Source organism: Struthio camelus, chromosome 1 (genome assembly GCF_040807025.1).
Source record: "Struthio camelus isolate bStrCam1 chromosome 1, bStrCam1.hap1, whole genome shotgun sequence".
NCBI lineage: Eukaryota > Metazoa > Chordata > Aves > Struthioniformes > Struthionidae > Struthio > Struthio camelus.
In genome coordinates, this window is record NC_090942.1 from 29,341,722 (window position 1) to 29,362,052 (window position 20,331).

The 20,331-nt window shown below is 39.7% G+C and overlaps 1 protein-coding gene across 1 annotated transcript in view; it reads left to right on the forward strand.

Moving 5' to 3' along the window:
• Positions 1-14,810: 14,810 nt before the first annotated feature.
• TFEC (transcription factor EC) overlaps positions 14,811-20,331 on the forward strand; it is a 141,685-nt gene continuing 136,164 nt past the window's right edge. Inside the window, exon 1 of the mRNA XM_068932839.1 lies at positions 14,811-14,925. The gene's annotated coding sequence lies outside the window, so the exon portion shown is untranslated. The remainder of the gene's footprint in view (positions 14,926-20,331) is intronic.

The following is a 20,331-nucleotide window of genomic DNA, read 5'->3' on the forward strand; positions in this document are numbered from 1 at the left end:
TTTTGATCCACTCAGATTATTAAGAGATGCTTTACTGTTGTCACTGTGCTTTGATTCAGAACCCCAGCTACATCAGATAACTACAGCAGAATTGATTCATCTACTGCTGCACTTATAAAGGTCTGTTCAGTACTAAAAATAAAGACTCTACTGCTTCTGGCAGAAGAATGCTGCATTTTCCTTTGAATTCAATTTGCAGTTCAAACCCTCTCTTCAAAACAGGATTATCAAACATTGAATATATGCAGGATTCCTGAAACATCTTAATGCAAGCTGGCAGTCACTTATCACACATTATTAAACAGTTTTCAAAAATCACAATGTTGTCAGTGTAATTAGAAGCCTCTTTATATTGTACTACATAAGTGGCTTGTTAATCTGAAATGAAAGTTATTAGCATCAGGGTCTTAATTACTATAATTACATTAAAAGTAGTTTTGTTGTGAAGGATGTTGTTGCTTTGCAGACATTCACATTTTTGGGTGACTGTTATACAATGCCAGTGATTTTGCATTAGCCTTCAGATATAATTATGTTATAAATTTTGAAGCCCATTGTGGTATAGCGTAGCATGAGTATGCTTTCTACTTTCAAGTTCTAATATAACTAAGGATGAAAGTCTCCTGTGGCTGCCATCGCAATTTTGGAGTCAATTTTTGTGGGAAAAATAATCCATGCTTTTCTTTTTCCTTTGGGAGAGGAGGTGAATCTGGGGAGATGTAAATGATCATACTTCAGTGGAAGCTTAGAATACCATAAGTTTTAATGTCAGGATACTTCTAGGGTTGGTGAAAGGAAAGTGATGCCATCCTCAAAAAATTATTTTTGTAGGCATTTTAAAGACTCCTACCTACAAGGAAAAGTAAGAACTGAATTTGGAAAGCCAGATGGGATTTCCAGTTTCGCTCCCACGTGGATTCTCCATTTCTCAGTAGCGTACACTCTCATTCACAGAGTTACGCATGACTTGTCACTACATAAAAATGATGGAAGGGGAAAAATTTTGTTTCATAGAATCATTCAGATGGAAGAGTGGTCATTTACTCCAACCTTCTGCTCGGTAGGGTCAACACTCAGACAGGGTTGTTCCAGGCTTTGCCCTATCAGTTCTTGAAAACCTCCAAGGATGGAGTTTATGCAACCTCTCTGGGCAACTTCCTCCAGCGCTTCATTATCTTCATGATGAAAAATATTCTCTGTGTATCAAGTCAGAATATTCCATGTTTCAATTTGTGACCATTGCCTCTCATTCTCCCACTGCGCACCTCAGTAAAGAGACTGGCTCTGTCTTCTTGGTAGTCCCTAACGTCCCCCAAAGCTGCCTCTTCTCCAGGCTGAACCAGCTTTGCTCCCTCAGCGTCTCCTTGCATAGCAAGTGCTCCAGCCCCTGACTGTCTTGATAGCCTTCTGCTGAACTTGCTCTGATTAACCAACACCTTTCCTGTGCTGAGGTACCCAAAACTGGATGCGGTACTCAAAGTGGTCTAATGAGTGCCAAGGCAGCTCTGCCGTCAAGCATATTGACTGAACCCTCCAGTCTGGTGTTGTCCGTAAAATAGATAAAGGTGCATTCTGTTTTCTTCCCCAGGCCACTGATGAAAATATTAAACAGGATAGGTCCCAGAATAGGTGCTGCAGGAACTCACTTGTAAGCAGATTCCAGTTAAAGTATGAACCGTTAAGTGTTCTTCATTGAGCCTGAAGATCAACCCAATTTTTCACCCGTGTAGACATTAATGTCTCAACATGGAAACAAGAATGCTGTGGGAGACCTTGTCAAAGAGAAGGTAGATGATATCCACTGTTCTCCCCTCATCCACAGATATTGTTATTGGAGAAGGCAAATGGTTAGACTGAGTATGGTTTACCTTTGGTAAATCCATGCTGGCTGTTCCCAGTCACCTTCTTCCTGTGCCCAGAAATGGCTTCCAAGAGGACATATTCCATAATTTTCCCAGGGACTGAATTGTGTGTGATCAGACTGTGATTCGTCGGATCAATATGCTCTTAAGATGAATGCAACATTTGCCTTTCTCCAGTCATCAGCGACCTCCCCTGATCTCTACAGCCTTTCAAATATGATGCAGAACAGCCTCACAGTGGTATCAGTGAGCAATTAGATGCATGCTATCTGATGTTGTATTGGTCAATAATTCTTAAGAGATCCCAGACTCAATTCCCTTCCATTGCTGGTAGTTTTTCTCATGAATCCTGTCTCTAAGCTCAAAGACCAGGGACAGAAGTGAAGATCGAGACAAAGGAGACATTGAGTATCTCACCATCCCTCCATGCCCAGACGATGTTTCTATATTTTCCTTTGTAGCCTATCCTTGCTTCCACCTCCTGTATATTGCCTTTTTATGCTGGAGCTTAGTCGTGAGTTCTCAGTCTAGGCAAGCTGGTCTCCTGATACATCTACTCATTTTCCTGAGTATCAGGGTGGACTATTTTTGCACTTGGAGAAGGTTGTTCTTAACTGGCCGTTCTCTTGAACTCTTCTGCTCTGCAGAGCTGTTTTGCACAGGATCCCACCTACCAGTTCCCTGAATAAGGTGAAGTTTGCTCTCCTGAAGACAGTGTTCTGAAGACTCTGCTTTTCTCCTTCCCCTTGGGATCAGGAACTCCACTGTTTCATGGTCACTACAGCCAAGGCTGCCATCAGTTATCACGTTCCCAACCAGTCCTTGTTCATGAGTATCAGATTCAGAACAGCTTCACCCCTGGTTGACCCATCTGTGGTAACAGCTGTAGTAACAACTTCTTACCATAGATGGTGGTAACACAGGTACTTGGTGATGCCTGTGGTACCTGTGGTACCACCATCTGTGATAAGAAATTGTCCCTGTCACCTTCCAGACACCTCCTAAATTGCTTGCATCCTGCTGTGTTGCCCCTTCAGCTAATGTCAGGGATGATGAAGTTCCGCATAAGAGTCAAAGTCTGTGATCCAGACTTCCTCAAGTTGCTTAAGGAAAACATTGTCTGCTTCCTCCCCCTGATTTGGTGGTCTGTAGCAAACTCCCACCACAGTGTCACCCTCAGTGGGCTCTCTTCTGACCCTGGCCCGCAAGCCCTCACCCAGCCTGTCCCTGATTCCATGGAAGAGCTCCATACGTTCAAAGTCCTCCTTCAGGTAAAGTGCACCCCCCCCACTCTTCTTCTCTACCTGTCGTTTCTGAAGAGTTTGTATCCCTCCATCTGTCACAAAGCTGCCATCATACGAGTTTTCCCATCAGTTAGCAGTAGTTTCAATGATGCCATAGCTCTGTATCCGCATGAGGAACTCTAGTGCCTCACAGGCTGTGTGCAGCTGTGTATGGATGTGAACTCTTTTGACCTGTTTTATCCTTCCTGACAGCTCTTTTGCTCCCATCACCCTGCTCCATGTACTAACAACCATGGACCTCTGGTCCCTCACTTAAGTGCAAGCTGTTATCATTACCTTATGCATTAACAGTTTGCCAACCCCACTTTATCCCACTTTTTTGAAATGAATACCATCTCTTGCTAGCAGTCTGCATTTCTGAGAGAGGGACAAAGGCTGTCGTAAAAGCCCCTTCTGTGTGATTTTGTACCGATGGACTCTATAGGTAACCTGTGGGTGTGGATGGAGAAATAGTTGCCAGACTGAAGAGAGGAAAAGTGCGTGCTGAGAAGTTGTGTGCGAATCTCCCACGAGCTGACAAGCTCCATAGACTGTTGGTCCTTTTGAATCCACAGGAGCTGATAAACTAAGGACATGAAGAGTTTGCCGCATCTATATGTGGCCACCAACACATATTAGCATCAACAATAGCTTGTGTAACTCAGACCACATCCAAAAAGCAATGGTGGCTGTTGTATGCAGACAAAGACTACAAGATTACATATACAGCTGATGAAACAAAGGACCCTTGAAGAGACTTTCTCATCAACTACCTGCAAGCCACTGGTGCATCAATATGACCCTCTGCTTCTGAGTAAACACCTGAAGTTGGCCTCTCAACTAGTGCTCCAGCTGGATAACTGTGTGTGTGTGTGCATGTGTGTGTGTGTGTGTGTGTGTGTGCGCGCGCGTGTGTGTGTGTGAACTGTTTGAGGGGAATATGCTGTGTGAAAAGTTATCTTCTTTTAATAGTAACAACTTGATCAATAAAAGGTGCTGTAATAAATATTGACTGTGACTTGTGTCTCCCCTGACTTGATATTCTATCAGGGAAAAAGGAATTTACAACATGGTCGTAAAAGCCGAAGTGATGCTTGTGACACCAGCTATGTAGCCAGCTGGTAGGTTACAGAAAGTGTTCAGTCCTACCTGGCCTTTCCCATTCATCTGTAGAACTGAGAGAATTTCCATCTGGGCTCCCATGCCCTTTACCTCCCATGTCCTTCACCTCTGCCTTTAGAGTTCTGTAGTTCCTCATGATATGCTGCAGGTCTCCCTTGGCAATTTCATTAGTGTCTATGTGAATGAATAACAAGAAGTAATAGTCTGAAGGCCGCATGATCCCCAGGAGTCCCTCCAAGGTGTCTTGGATACAGGTCCTTGGCAAGCAACGTACCTACCATGAGAGGAACTCCATCTCCCTCATAAGGGAATCTCCAAACATTATCACCCACCACTTCCTCTTGCTACTGATGCACAGTTGTGCATCAGGCATTTTAGCAATTCTGTGAACTCGGGAGTGAAGGTGGAGAAGGTCCACTTTTGTTGGTACCAGAAACCACAAGCTTCCAATCTCCCCCATTGTGGGAATCTCCATCCACCATAGGTCTGAGCCTAGCCTCATGCCAGGCTTCTTCCGTTCATCAGTGGCTGAGCTTTTGCCTCTGCAGGGTGCCTGGGAAGACCCTGCCAGCCCCCTGTTCCTCTTCCATGACTGTGTGCAGTCAGTCACCTCACCCCACAACCCCTTTTTCTGACTGCTCAGTGCCTCAACAGAGCACACCACCCACAGGTGAGGCCACCAAGCCCTAGAACAGAGACTCCCTGCAGCCTGTCACCTGGCCACAACACACCCCTTCCAGACTATCACTTATATGCCATTCTCCAGCTGGCACTGGTGATACAGTACTAGCACATCACCATCATTGCTGCACACTGCCACACTGCCCGGAGCAGGTTTTCTAGGCCCTCTCCTAGGCAACTAATGACTAAAGAGGCAGGAGATTTTTAATCAAGAACCAGCCTGAAAAAGCCTGAATCATCCGGAAGCTGTTATCTGCAGAAGCCCCTGGAAGCTCCTAGAAGGAACGCTCTGAATTGAAGAAAAATAAAAACCAGAAAAAAAAAAACAAATCTGAATGAATAAATAAATGAACAAACCCCCTCATGGTGGGGGATGGACGGTGTCTGTGGTGCAGTGGAGGTGCTACTGCTACCAGTAGGTACTGCTGCCACAGCCCCTTGCTTAATAGAGTTCTGTTTAGTCGTCATTACTGCTCGGGGAGAAAGCAGATCTTTGGATAGCCTATAATTTCTTGTATTCTCTCCAGGGACACATACTGTTGTCTCTCATACATTCAGGAAAGCTTTATCTCATTGAATTTTAGATGTGTAGGAGTTAAATGTATGAGTAAGAGCTAGTCATTTCAAGCTCCCTTTATAGCCAATGGAGAGAAATAGGCACTACTAGGAGGTGATTCATCTGGCTTACTTAGGCACCAGTTTTAGGACTACGTTATTCATCCTTTGGAGATGGCAATTACTCTTTATCCTTGCTGTCCAGTTAATCATACCCTTTCTGGTCAGAGTATTCTTTAGCTGCGCTGAGCTTTTGCAACCCTGAGGCCAGTCTACTTCAACTCATTTCCAGAACTGCAGAATCACAGATGTACTGAGCTTGGAAAGGACCTCTGGAGATTATCTGGTCCAACCCATTCCTCAAAGCAGGGTCCATTGGAGCAAAGCAAAGAGTGCCAGAAGGCCTACGTTGTTGAACATTTGAATCAGTAGTAACCATGAAAGAAAGTTCCAAGAAATGTTGATTAGTTTGGCTATCTCAGATATTGTCAGGCATGCAATCCTTCTTAAAGTTTTTCACCAAAAGCAAGATTATTAGCAGAAACTCTAAAGAAAGTAGCATTAGTAACTCATTTAAATACAGAAACCCAGAGGGATAGTTCAGCCAAATTACTCAGAGGAACCAAAGGAACCAAGTGCTGTAAGCTAACAACTAACAATTCACAACACCCCTCAGTCTCTCCCTTCCTTTTGAAAGCCGCGGACTTGTTTTCAGTGGAGTGCTGTGCCTTTGAGTTTCCCCATCCGCTTCAGTTTGAGCTGATCAAACTTGGTGTTGTCAGGGGGCTGCCCCATGCCTTCTGGCTCCCAGATGTGGGATTTTATAACCTCTCTTGTGCTGATCTGATCTTGCAGTGAGCTGTCTCAGCTTGCTAAGCCAGCAGGAAAGCAAGACAAGGGATAATATTCTGGCAGTTTATCTGTTCCAGCAAGTTGTCTGCCAGTGTTGGCACCAAGGAAGGGTTAGAAACAGTGGACCAGAGGGAATAGAGACAGCTCTCACTTAGGCATCAAATGTCAGAACTGTATCCTCAGGCAGCAACTTGAGGTGTGCTTAAATCAACACTGACCCCAAAAGCTGTCCTATTCCTTCTTAGCTGTGTCCCATGCTCACTTCTGTGTGCGTGTTAGTGTACGTGGATCATATCAATCTGGTTTATTGTGTGGCTCTAAAAACAATTTCATTGGCACAACTGAGTGAGTGTCTCAAAAAGCGAAAGTGAATGAAGGGGGGGGGGGATGGTAAGAAGTCCAAAACTTGCAATGCTATTCTCCATTATAAAAGTAAACCAATCATTTCAGTTGAAATTACATACAAATAAAAACTCTGAAATGTGTCTTGCTTGAAAAGGCTCGGTTTTCCTTAGTGTTTAGCCTATGTTTATAAACTTGCAATTGTTGCAGCTCACACTAGGAAAAGGGGGTGGTATGAGGGAATTGCTGAAATAAGAAAAAGCAGTATGAATGACCCACATTTTCCATTGCTCAAGGTAGGAATTTTAAGAGCTAGGTCTAATTCTAAAGGAACCAAATGCCTACATAGGCTGCTGTAACTCGAGTTGTGAGATACCAGCACCAAAGGTTACAAGTGCATTGGTGTAACCACTTCTCTAGGCGTTGCTTGTTTTCTGCTACACTGATAGCAAGAAGTGGTTTGGATTAAGAGCTCTCATACCAGTATCATATGTCTTTAGGCATATTCTCAGGCCTGAGAAACTCCAGCGGGTTAATTAAACTGGCTTCAAGGCCTTTTTATGCTAATAACTGTATGACAGCAGTTAATTTATTCCTGTCATTGATTCAAATATCTTTAAGTAAGTGCTGAATGAAGATTTCTTTCCAAAGCCCTGAATTTATTCAATGTACAAATATTTATGCCTTCAATATATACAACATTTCAGAATTAGACCACTGTATTTTTTATGGTTTCATTAAACCATCCCCAAAATATGTGTGTGTTAGAACAGGAATGTCTTCCAGCCTTCCAAAGAGTTATTTCTTGTTATACAGAGAAGACATTTTATTACTTATTTTGCTTTGCCCCAAGAGTCAAAGTTAGTTTAGCTTTTGAACAAAGTCCAAAGAAGAAAGTATAGTGCTAGCTAGAGGTCACAGTTCTTCCAAGTTAAAGCTCAGTTTATAAATGTTCTCAGTGAAAACAACTTAATTTTCTGACAAATTTAGCTCACAGTTGATATTATATTAGTTTAAAGCACAGAGATGGGACTTATTTTATTCTTTTTCCTTCTTTTGATTTAAAGTAATGTATAGTCATTAATATTGCTGCATTATTCATGACAAGGTAATATATGATCTGTATGGAGTCAGGAGACCATAAAAACAGATGACTCACAGTAATACACGAAATGCAGGCAGAAAAGAATGTCATTTTTGAAGGTCAGAGGAATATCCTGACACTATGTATCTCTATCAACATATCGCACACTGACTTCTTTTTGTCTCAGCTGGCCAAGTGGATATTTGAACATTCAGTGATTATTTATGGAAGAAGAAAGCTAGGGAGAACAGTCTCTCCTTAACTATATAAGAACAAAATTAGGAGATGCCTAGAAACAGGAAACACCTGTGAGAAAGCCAGGAAACACCAGATTTGATCCTTCTCTCTCTCTCTCTCTCCCCCAGGCAAGGAAAACTTGATGTTTGTTAAAGTCATAGTTGTAAATCCTGTACATCATAAGACAATATCTTCTTCATTTCTAGTTCCATGGTCTGCTGTGTCTTCCCATTATGGATCTTCCCAAGTTGCTCATTCACTGTGAGATACTTAATTTTGTGGTGAACCTGGGGAAGACTCTGACAACTCAGAAATGCAAATCTTCACTCTTGCTGTGTTTTACAAGCTGAAAAGCTTAATTTGCAAAATTCCAGGCTGATATTGCAGGGGTAGCAGCCATAAAAATCATCTTTATTTGAAAATTGAAGAAATGTGCTCAGAGAGTCAGTGAGAGCCATTAAATATGGAGCCCAGTAATGTGGTTAGGCTTGTGTATATTATGACCCAAGAAAAAATGGCTGCTATCTACACCTAACTGATTTTTTGCTTTTGTTCGTGTAGCTTATGTGAGTCCCATAATTTATCATTTGTACAGACTGAGAAAGTGTTCTTTCTGTGTGTGCTGAATTTATAGGACTATTTGTGCCATATAGATTCCTGGATCAAACACTTTGCAGAAACATGAGGCTAACTATACGTGTACCATGGATGAGGTATGCAAATACAGAGTATCTGTGTCTGGGATTTCTCTATGGTCAGCAGTCTATCCGCAAATCTGACTGTGCCTTGAAATCCTTGACAGATGTACAATACCACTTACTCTGCCTGGTCACATTTTCAGTGCAGAAAAATTAAATATATCTGGGGAAATGTAATATGTGTTAATTTGTTTCTAGCATCAGACGGGTTAGGAAAACATGACAGGGCTTGTAGATTAGACTTTTACAGACCACAGATACTATTACAGCCTCAGAGTTGCAGAAGCAATGGGACTATTTTACACGCAGTACAGCTTGCCGGTTTCTGACCGTGAAACTCCTGAGCGTACAGATGGAGAGATTTCTTAGCTATAAACACGATTGTGAAAAGTAACATATTGTAAGCGCTGCTTGCAAATATACGATTTGTTCAGATATTGAGTACTACAATGGCACTCTACTCAGTAACATTGAAGCTTAAAGAAGGGGATTTTTTTCACAGTGACCTGTTGCATAAGCCACGTTGTTAGTTTTGGTCATCATTCAGTAGCCAGAGCACTGCAGACATGAGATCAGCTGATTTGTAAAGAAAAAAAATTACCAGTCAGTTTGCTGTGTGGCACGTTTTGTCCATTCTTTTTTGAAGGATTCTCCCCCCTCCAAGGATCTATATGGCATTTAGTTTGACTTTATTAAAGCATTTGATATTCCTGAGGAGAAATAACGCCTTTGAAATTAGATGCATCCATATGCTACTAGTGTGCTACATTTTTGACTGTTACTTGTAGTGTGGGAGGGAGGAGTTGCAGCACATGAGAAACATCAACTGCAGCACATGAGAAACATCAACTGCAGCACCTTCGTGCAAAAGAGAGGGCAGAAAGTTACCAAGCCTCAGCTCCTGCCAAAACAGGACTTTGCTGCCACCTTATGGGTTTGTGAAGTATTTTTATCCTAGTAGTAATTCATCACTATTAGGAGTAGTTCTTAAAAATCCTTTTTCTTAATGTATAGATGATGTCATCAGAGCTTCAGCTTCACCTAGCCCTAGTCTAAATTATTTACTTCTTTGCTTGCAATTTTATTCTCAAAAGAAAAAAAAAATCCTGCCTCATTTTAGTGTTATTTAGCTGACTTACTGGGGGCTTTAGATGCGTACCCTCTCAGCAGATATTAACCCTCCCTGCATTGTAATATTTTATTAATTGCAGCTTATCTATATTTTTTGGATACCGTCTTCTTTATTAATTATTTTGTGGAAGTTCATTTATGATCTTAACTTACTGCTTTTAAGACCCTTTTAACAGTCTGAATGACACACATTTAACTCTCTGCATGCCACACTGATTATAAGGCTTCCCTATAAAAGGCTGAAGGAGTTTAGTTTTATATCTAGTGAAGACAAATATCTAGTTTTATATCTAGTGAAGAGGTCTTACCTCATACTTAGGAATGCCATACTTTGGGAACGTCCTGTTCTCTGGCCATCGGTGAAGCTTATGTAAAACTTTTTTCTTACAAACAAATACTTATATTAAATAATAATAAATTTACATACCTAAGAGACTTTTAACATACCAGTAGCTGGTCCAGTTGGATTAATAAGCCAGACAAACTCAGACTTAATATAATGGACTTCCTAAACACAAGGGAAGAAAGAGCAAGTACAATGACAATTTATATCCATGTATTTCTGTAAGAAGGTTTCCCTTCCAAAATCAAACTAAACCAAACCAAAAAATGTAGCATTCTTCGGAATAGCTTTGAGGAGGCGTAGAGCTGAATGGGGCCAAGATTTTCAGTCATGCAGAAGTTTCTGACATTTCTATTTTATTCAAGGGCTTCTTGGATGTGTCTCTCACCTGGCATACCAAAAAACTGGAAAGGAGGACACAACTATTTATCCTCTATCACAATTCCTTCTTTTGTTCTGCCTAGAAATCCAATGGAAGTTGAAATTGGGAACTTATTGCATTTAAAGGTTGTTTTCATTTCTGCAAGGAAAAAAGAGTCTTTAGTGAGTCAGCACTTTTTGGTAGAATATTTCCATTGAAAAACTCTCAGTCAGATTTACTCACAAACAGCTCTGTGCTAGTGACAGACTTTCTACAAATCTGAAAGAAAATGAGTCAAATTGGACTGCAGGAAATTGAATCACAGGTAATTAATAATCCCCAGTTTGCAACTTTTACTTAAATCTTAATGTTCTAATTTCTCTGACTTGAAATGACTCAGTAGTGCACATCTCAGAAACATTGCGTAGATGATATTTGGGATAAGAGAACTCTATTAAACCTGAAAAAAAGCAAACGTTTGCTTTACCTATATTAGTAGTGGTAGCATATACGTGTTCCCTCTAGTGGCTGACTGAGGGCAAGGAATGACTCCTGACGGTTGCTTACTTGGACCAACACAAACTGCAGTGATTTGTTCTGAAATATCTTTTGGTACCCCACATGTTACTCTCTGCTCTGGTTCCCTGTTGAATAGAGAAGCCCAATGCTGATATATCCTGATATACTCAGAGTATATCAGGGAGATCAGCAATTTTTCTGGCGTCTTAATCACAGCAGGCTGCACCCCTTTAAGACAGTTGCATTAGGGATCAGCGGTGGCTGCTGTCTCCAGTGCACATATTTCAATTGCATGAATTGCATGAATTGCAAGAACCATTTTTGGGGGGCTTTAAAAATGTATTTATTATATGAGAAGCCTGGTGAATAAAATTACAAGCCAGAATAGGACAACTTGTATAGCTCTTACTCCAAAGTCTCTTCTAGTCTTTAAAAGAATAATTATGGTGCAAGGGGCAGGGTACACGGTCTTTCATTTTAAGAAGAGACCCATAGGAGACATGTATTTGTAGAGTGTGCCTGCATTAGACATCAAACTAAGAACTGCATTCCTGAAATTTTAGGTTCCCAACTTTGACGAAGAAAAGTGTTGTCCCCCCTACATCCCCCTGGTCTCCCTAGTATGCATGTAGTCAGTGTGTGCTACTGGAAATTCCCAGCTATCACTCCAGTTATATTACTGTGTCTCTAGACTTCCTAGGTAGGGAATCATCAGGAAGTGCTGGGTGAAGGCCACCCTTGGGTTTCAATCTGCCTTTCTCTCTTGAGGACAAACCTTGTGACAATACCCCATCCTCAATGTCTGTGCTGGGTTTCTATGTTCTTGCAGATATTTTGGGAGGGGTATAGGCCATCAACACTTTGGTCATCTCCTCGTCTTTGTCATTATTTTCTTCTTTTATTTTCTCCCACCTTCCTATCTCCTGTCATTACCATGAATTTGCTTTAGCTTTTTAAAAATACACTGATTTCTTTCTCCGTAGGTCTCTAATGAAATCTCAGCGTCAAAACATTACTCCACCTATGCTCATTCTCTAAACTGAGGTCTTTGTTACATGTCTAATGTTTTCTTTCTGCTTTAGTTTAAGAACCACTATTTTCTAGGATAAAAACTCTTTCAGGGTCATGGGGGCATGCATTTCCATTGAGTGATGGGTAGTGAGCTCAGGCACCCCATTGTACTGAACATACCAGTGTACTGTAACAGTTTACAGCAACTTTCCTTAATCCTAAATGTTTTGCAAGTTATCTACAAATATGGATAACAGACCAAGAATTTTACTACCGTTTTGTGATTTTAATTTGATATTGATATAATCCTGTACGTTTAGAAGTCATTTTTGGAACGATCAGATGACACAATGACTCAGCAGTTAAGCTCCAGCCTCTGCTGCAACAGCACCTCCTGGGAGTTTCTAACAAGAACTAGGTTGTTATCAGTTTTAAAATTAGACATATTGAGTAAAGAGGAAGTCACAGTAGGTTGAGTAGGGAAGCATAGAAAAACTTCCTATAACAAAGTAGATAATGATTAAAATACCAGCAATATTTCCTTTTTTCCTACTTCAACTTGACTGCTGTGACAACCAAAATGTTCTAGAGAAAAATGGTCAGAGTCTTTTGACTTTTAAGAATGCTGTACAAGCATCTGTAACATCCCAGTCCGTGTAAAATTATAGGCTAAAAGAGCTGGTTCATCTCTGAAGGTCTAGAGATTTTGCTCTTGATGTTGAGTGAAGGGTTGCATCCAAAGAACAGAAACATTCATTGCAAAGAGGAGTTTATTAAGCATTATTAATAACGAGTTAAGCGTTTCTCCCTTTTGCTGTCACTATTGCTCAGCTTCCTATGCTAGCTCTCATGTTATGAGGATTTACTTTGTGGTAGGAGGTTAAACTATGGTGAAGGGAGATTTTTTTTCAGAATACCTATTTTAAAGTTCTGTCACAATGGTATGCAAACAGAATAGTGAACTGTGGAGCAGCATTTGTATGTGTGGGTGGGGAGCAGGGTGTCTGGTCTGGGAATTTCAGGTGAAGCAACATAATGAAACCGTGGGAGTGTAGAGAAGGGTTGTGTGGGCAGACATAAACTAAAATGACATCCTGAGGATCGATAACCCATGTTTAGTCAGATTTTGTTATGTCTAACATTGAGACGAGAATGAGTCCTTCAGTAAGCTCTCAACAGAGGTGGGAGAAACTCAGGTGGTTCGACTATGCTTATGGGGTACTGAAACTGGCTCCTTAATGGCTGGCTGAAGGGCTGCATCTTTGGCCTGGCTGACAGCAGTGCTGAAATTTTGCAAGCTATCAATGTGTATATTGGTCAGCTCCCTATTAGTGGCAAACCTCAAAAAGAACTGGGAAACTTATTACTGTAAAGAATTTAGAAACAGAATTTGGAGAGACTAGCTAATCTTTGCTGCAAACTCTGGATATTTGATTCAGAGGTTGCTAGAAAGTGTTTGAAGTAGCAAAACCTAAATACGATCCTTATTTAAGCGAAGAGTATTTCAGTGGAAGATTTCCTGGGTGGATGTAATGCTTCATGTGAGCATGCACTAGGAAGCTCAGAAATTATAAAGCCAGACGTTCTGAAGATCATTGAAGTAACCGTACCTGTTATACTCTTATATAAAGTGTCCAGCAAATTTCTAAAGTGCTAGACCTATTTCACAGGTACAAATTAGCTCCTCACAAGACATCCGATGTTTCTAAGAAACCCTTGCACTTCAGAAATATGCAGAGTCACATGCCAAGTGGAGGCGTATCTTAAAATTCTAAACAAAGGTGAAAAAAAAATCCTCAAAACTTTACCTGGGAAAAAAGTTCTTATGGAAAGAGAGAACATGCCCAAGGCAAATCCACATGCATGATAACTTTGGAAGACTGCCTTGAACTCAGACTAATGGGCTGTAAATCTCTATGAAGTGAACAGTACTTTTCTCCATTCAGAGATGCCATTTTTATGTGCAGTAAATGTGACATTAAAGAAGAAAAGAGATTTGGCATACAGTTTGTTTCCTTAAAGCTGCTGAATCTGTCAGAAAAACATCGAACTAAGTTAGAAAAAGGACGTTTCAACAGCAAATGGAATTGAAGAAAAACTGGATTCAGAACTGTTTTCAGGGGCGGGTAAAAATATCTGGAGTGTTAACAATGAGATATCACTTGCTGTTGTCTGAATCCAACTTTCACAATCCTACTTAAGTATTCCCACAGTTTTACAGGAAAATCTACCAAATATCACAGTGTGTAAAATGTAAAACAAACTTTGTATTAGTTTACTGGAACACTTAAAGTGTATAAGGAGAGAAATCATAATTTAATATAACGTTACAATAGTTATGTGCTAAATTTGTCTAAATACAGCTGATATTATAAAGAAATAATCATCAATTGCATTCTTTTTACATTTAGCTTTTGGTATCGAATAGTGCTGCTAATTATTAGACTGAACATGCATATTTTATTTTCATCATACGTAATCTGATCCCTCGTTAAAAATGTTGCGCTATTTTTCAGGACCTCTGTAATAGACTTGTGCAATAGGAACAACATCTTAGAAATCAATATCGTTTTTCTTTTTAAAGTAATATTCTGAAATTTCTCTCAGAGACTGACAGTAGTCAAAATAGTGATGCTTTTACATTAGTCACAGCTTAACATTTATGTTTAATAAATAGGAAATGAGTTTTCTGCGAAAAAGAGGAAGTGACTTTGGTTTATATAGCATGACCTAGTCTAAAGGGAGACACAGTTGCTCATTTAGAACTGAAGGAGTTTGTTCTGTATCTGAAAAGCCAACACAGAAAACATATACAACAAATCATGTGCCTGCAGCATTACTAAGGTAACACTTTTCAGAATATTTCTTCAGAAAATAGAAACAGAAGAAGGCAGTTGCTGCTAGTTGAAATATACTGCCTATTAAAAAAGAAACATAACTTCACTGCAGCAAGATGTGAGAACTAAAGTATTTTCTGATGATGCATTTGTATTACAGTGATGCCCAGAGGTATTCTGAACGGGTTGGGGGCCATTGTATGAGCATACAGGAAAAGAGGTTTCTTTGCCATATAATACTTAGAATCATAGTTTAAAAGGTTAATGAAACAAGAAAACTAGTGTATTAAGGGGAAGAGTAACACTAATACCAGCATGTTTATTTATGCTGTGAAGATGTTATGAAGGTCGGTATGTGTAAGGTACTGCATCTGATATACTGAGTGTGCTGACTTTATTATTGGACTGTTGTAGTATTTTATGAGGTTGATGCTCAGATATTTTGACACAGTTCTGGCTTTGCTGGCTGAATTCTTTTATTTGATGTAAGCTCTTAACAATCACTGTTAGAGCAACGTGTGCAAGTGTAGTGCTCATTAATCATTGGCGCTGGCTGGTGTCCTGGCATGAGTCAGCTTCTCGTTCACGCTCCAGCAGCCCAGGCACACCGTATGGAGAGAGGGGAACGGGAAGAGTGATGTGGGGATGAAGCAGTCATACCTTCCTGTGCTGTGATGCAGCCCACAGCACCTTGTGAGTGACTGCTTGGTCCTGTTCAGGTCAAACTGCTGAGCTCTCCGTGGGCCAGGGCTTCTGCAGGCGAGCTGTTCTGGAGGAAAGGTTTCCAGCCATGTAAAACCCAATGGAAACCAGATGGAGGCGAGAGGATAGCGTACTGGTCTTCATCATTCTTCTCTCATGTTTTTGTTATGCTTTTGACGAAAGACAGAGCATCGAATCTGGAGTGGAATTTCAAAAGATGTAGCATTTGGTGTAAACTTTTTGATTTCGCGTTAAATCAGGCTCTTGCACGCTGACTTCCTCTTATCTCTAAATTACAAGAAGTAGGTATGATGGCATTGGATGTAAACTTGCATCGTTGTTGCTGATTTTTGTCAGAAGTATTAGAATAGAATAGTGATGAATCCAGAACTTTGTTTGCTAATTGGAATAGCTGGCCTGGGTGCAGGGCTGTACCAAAGTAATCTCCTCCCTGACTGGCTATCAGAGGCCAAGAAAAGAGGAGCTAGATGAAAGAGAAAGAAAAATATGAGAGTGTGTTCGTTAAAATATTTCACATTGAGGATGTAGCCAAGTCCCTATTTTACATCCCTTTTTTGGTCAATCTATTTTTAAAGCCCATTATTAACAACAACAATAGCAAAAAAGAAAAAGCCTGGCTGTTTTACTGGCTTTCAGATTCTGCAGATCTGATTGAGACAAGAAGCCTATTCATATGCTCCTGTCCTTAAAGTGTCTGTAGGTCTGAATGTCGTGTAAAAATAGGTGTGTTCAGTAATTTATCCCAAAATGCTAGAATCTCTCTCATAAATCCAAGACACTTTCTTTCCTGATAGCTGTCACTTCCCTCATGTTTTCCATAGCACTTAGCACATCTTGTTCAATTAATAGTCACAGTTAATAGAAAAATCTTTGCTTCTCAAATCGTCTGCAGATCATTACCATTTCACAGCATACCTAAGATTTAAAGTAACCCATTTTATTATTTTACTCCACTAAAAATATATCAATTCATACTTGTTTTGGCCTGTTTATCCTTGAAAATATATTTCTTCTGAACTAAAACCACGTAAATGGAAGGATGATCTCAACTATGTTTATATTCACTCAAATTTTAGATCATAGTAAAGGAATAAAAAATAAAACGTACAGTATAAGGCTGTACTTATTCATGCAGCATGAGTGCTACCCTCGACATCGGTAAAGTTACTCAGGAAGTAAAATACAATTAAGCATGAGTGAAGGTATCAGAATCCAGCCCTGAATGTGTGGAGAATACTCAGTGTCCTATAATTGCTCAGTTGTCGGTAATGGCTCTATGTATATGGAGGAACGGTTGTTTAGTTATTTTATCATAATTTTAGCAGCATAGGATGACAATGCTGAAATCTCCCACATCTATATTTGGTAGATACTTCCTTCTTTGAAATGTCACTACATATTTTTAGATATAAAAAAACGGGGATCTATATTCTTTCAACATATTGCACGGCATGTGATATTTAAAGAGAAGATCATGCATATCCTTTTTCAGATGATCTTAAATTCAGTTATGCTTCTTCATCAGTTCCTTCTCTGGAAACGTGTCTTGGAGTGTAGGAGTGAGGATCTGGCCTCCATAAGGGAAAAGTCTATGCTGCCTTCTTGGGCTTGGCCTTTCGATTAACAAGAGGCCCCTCAACCTGTGTGCCCTGGCTCCAGAGGCACAAGCTGTGTGGAGAAGGTTCTTTTTGTGGTTGTTTCGCATGTGTGCAATTACATACAGGCCGAGCCCAGCACCACCAAACTTGTACTTTGTGTGCCTGGAATATGCATATGCAAATATAGCCAATGTATATGTATATATGCACAGTATACCTCTACACATCTATGTATACATACACAATGCAGGATGCCCAGTTCTCTATGACTTTGAAACTAGCCTTGGATGGAAAGTATTGTGAATCCTCTTTTTCCTCTTTCCTACTGACCTTCAGTGGTCAGGAGATTGCTCCTCATGGTGTAGAAGGAAGGAGGGCTGTGGCTGCACTTATCTGAAAAAACTATTCTCTTAGTAGGTTAAGAGGTCATGGTAGGACTGGATGTTGAACAGCTAATTTGAAAATATTTGCATTACTTTAAGAAGCTCATCTTTTCTCATATATTTGAACTTCTAATACGTGTTGCCAATTTTTCCTTGCAGATTTTTATCAGTAGCTTTTTCCATATGATTTTCTCTGTGTCATGTCTGAATGACTCACTATATTTTTGGGATCTTTGAGACCCTGTTTCCTCTATCTTCCACTGTCTAACACAGAAATTTTGCTCAACTTACTCAAAAATACATGAAAGTATAAGATGTCAGATTTTTAATAAGACTAAGGCTCTTAGGTTGTTAAGATAGTAAAAGAACGGGATAAATAATTCAAAGCTGTAAAAGGTAGTAACATATAGAGAAAAAAAAAAGTATATTTATTAAATGCAAACTGACACCTTAATAAAATAGTGTCAGGATAAACTATGAACACATAAAAACAAGGCAATTTTATTTTACATATAGTAGATTTTAATGTTACCATTTTGCTTTGGTTTTGTTTTACATTCTGTTTGCATAGATATGAATAATTTCCTTATACAGAGCATTAAACCTGTCACTTGCACGTCATTTTCCTTTCTGATGGGATTGAAGTTTATTCTTTATATTTTGTATATTGTTGAATCCTTCAAATTCTCTGAGACTCTAGCCACTCAGTCCTGAGAATGGTGCATATTCCTCATATCAAATACAGAAGCTGATGGAACTTCTTCAGTGCTGTGGATGATCTACCCCAAATTAGATTAACTATTTACTTATCAAACGTCAATATCTGGACCCATGTTAGTAAATGAGAAGTCATCCATGTCAGCTTAGCTTCATCACCAGAGTTTAAGGACAATGTCTGTTGCGTTAACCTGTAATTTTTTCAGTCTATCTATCTGCTTCACATAAATCTATCATTTTAGAAATCACTATCTTGTTATTGCCTAAATTCTCCTGCTAGGTTTTTGAAGTTAAAATGCCAGTAGTTATATTTGTAAATTTGGAAATGCCCAATTGTTCTCTTTAGCTTGATTATCTGGCCTTTTTTTTCCTCCTTGCCATACTTATTTCTGCTACCACCCTTACATATGTTGATTTGTAGATTTCATTTTCCTCTGAATAACCCCACCAAAAATACGAGAGAACACAGCTATTGGCTTTTCAGAAATGACTCAGTTGTCTCCCCTCCTAATTACATCTGGTTTATTGCTATGATTTTTTCTGTCTCCTCAATTTTCTCATCTGTTCATGATGCAGAATCAGAGAGAGGTAACAAAGGTGCTTTTTGTCACTTCTTCAGTGTCCTGGTGCTGACCCAGTGACTGGAAGCTAGTCTCATAGCTGCAGATACTTAGCAGAGCAGGGCACCTTCCTTTTTTTGGCTTTTCCCGTTCCTACTGAGTTAAGATTTAAGAGAAAAGGTAGAGACTATATCCTGGCTCAAAAGTGAATAAGAAATCCTCTCATAGGGGGGAAAATCCTCTATTGGAATGGCTGAGCCAACTTAATGTCTCCTAGAACAGGTCTGAGGATACAGTCCTGTATTTGCATAATTTCATTTTCAGAGTGTTATTTTGACATAATGTGAAACCAAAATGAAAGCACTTGTCTAAGACATTTGAGGTATAAAGTCTCGGGAGCAAAAAGTTGTGTATATTTTCTTTTATGTGTGGGCACTTAGGCATCATGTGAGAGTGACTCAGACCTGCCTCACATTTATAAAATACCATCAAATTTACCAGTAATAGGTGCCAGCCTTTTTCGGTAAGCTCAGCTTGTCAATTCTACATTGTGGCATGTGTTATGGTAAATTCTTGTTAGATAGCAAGTGTAGTTTATAGATGAATATTATTGTTTTGGGGTCTGCAGTCCCTGATATTTGGGACAGTTGAGTTCAAAAGAAAATAGTCATTGTATTAAAATATGATATTCAGCATCTAAAAACACTTAACATTTCTAATTCTGAGAAATATTTGTCTAAAAAAATGTATAGCCAGGACTATTTTCATGCTAATGTAAACAGAAGTGATTTCTGACATAGCAAATAACAGTAAATAGTTAATGGTAAAATCTGAGCTTATGCTGAGGCCTATACAGGCCACCACTAAGAAGTGTCCAGTCGTCTGCGAAGGAATTTCCACCACTACAGCTTTTAAAAATCACTTTATACAAACACCTGTCAGGAATGATATGAGTAGAGTTTATCCCACGGTATCTCTGGGGAAGGGATGGAATGATTTCTTCATGACCCTTCCGGTTGTATTTTTCTATGATTTTGCGTTAGAGGCTCCAGTGTTGTTTCTGATTTATGTTGAAGTGTTGGAAACTAAATTGAAGACCTTGAGGAACAAATTAAAAATGACTTTGTACATATGAGACAAACAAAAAAGGCCAGAAGAAAGTCTAAAGAAAGCAAGATTTAAAGGCTGCTTACATGGACTGCAAGTAGTATTTCAACCTTTTTTTTGTTTCTTCCTTCTAATCTATTGTCTTGTTTAGATTTAAGAGCAGAAAATTTGGCAGCAATTATTAATATATTCATGAAAAAAATTTGGTAGAGTAAAAACAGTTGCTAAAGAAAGCATGTGCTGCATGTGAAATCCATCACTTCCTGCTACTTGCTAGGAAAGCACTCATTACAGTGCTCTGCAGTATTCCCACATATTAGTAACT